General features: G+C 45.4%; 1 pseudogene; it reads right to left on the reverse strand.

Annotated features, from left to right (window-relative positions):
• Positions 1 to 214: 214 nt before the first annotated feature.
• Positions 215 to 333, reverse strand: LOC120614781 (uncharacterized; annotated as a pseudogene).
• Positions 334 to 1,219: the final 886 nt, after the last annotated feature.

Below are 1,219 nucleotides of genomic sequence, written 5' to 3' on the forward strand. Positions count from 1 at the left end.
AATGTGTATGTGTTTGTATGTTAAGGATATCAAGTCATCTAATTTTAGGGGCACCTACTCTGTATAAAATGTACTGAATGTTGAAGACATACATAAATGTAAAAAGAAAAAATCTATCTTTTTTTTTTTTTTTTTTTAGGTGAGGCAACCCTTGGTTGACCTCACAGATTGCACGGACTTTGTCAGTTTACAATCCCTTATTTTTTATTTTTTACACCTACAGCACCTGGTCTTCCTACGTGGTCTCCTATCCAAGTACTAACCAGGCCCAACCCTGCTTAGCTTCCGAGATCAGACAGGATGGGGCTTGTTCAGGGTGGCATGGCCGTAGACTAAAAAAAGCTATCTTAATTCAAACCAATGAAAGTTATCTTCATTTAATTATGAACCCATCGTCAACATAATATAGCCCCTGTCGTGGTCTGTCACTTGCAAGTGACAGAATCCCAACTGAGACTGGCTGTAGAATAATTTCTTAGCTTGTGAGCCCCGTGGAGTAACAGGGGAGTTTGCTGAAGGAGAAAGATGCTCCCTAGAAAGAAGAGAGACGTCAGCCAAGTGCTCAGAGCTCACCACTGCCCCAACTGGTAACGTCATCATCATCACCATTCACGTAAGCTACACCAAGAGTTCAATGAAAAACGGCACACAAAGAAGCCATTCTTATCTAAATTGATAAAATGATAATACTTGAATCTTCAGGGAATTAAAGCAAAGTGGACACAACTGCCATGCCTAAGAAGGTAATTCCTACCAAGTGGCCTTCCATGGGAAGCAGTATTCCCATGCTTCCGCTCAGCTTAATTCTAGAAACCTAGCACATTTGAATAGATGGAGAGGCGGGAAAGGCAGAGATCCGCATCTTCTACCTGCACCACAATCCCAGGGTGCTGTGCGCGCTGGGTAAGGTGCTCCAGAACAGCTGCCCGCCTGCCACTGACGGGGCCATAGATTGGGTGACTTTTCCCTGTCAGCTCTCCATGGAAACAGTAAGTTCTGTGAGGGGCAGCAGTTGAGTCTGCCCTGCTCACAGTTTTTTGAACGCCTGCTATGTGCCAAGTAGGGCCAGAGAAGTGAACAAAACAAAGCCCTTTTTCTCGTGGAGCTTGCATTCCAGAGCACGCAGACACGTCATACGCCATCAGTTGGGAGAGATGCTACAAAGACGGTGGAAAGAGGAATGGGATGCTGAGCGAGAGCCCTGGAAAAGGCCTCGCCT

This window comes from Pteropus medius, unplaced genomic scaffold (assembly GCF_902729225.1).
Source record: "Pteropus medius unplaced genomic scaffold, Ma_sr-lr_union100, whole genome shotgun sequence".
NCBI lineage: Eukaryota > Metazoa > Chordata > Mammalia > Chiroptera > Pteropodidae > Pteropus > Pteropus medius.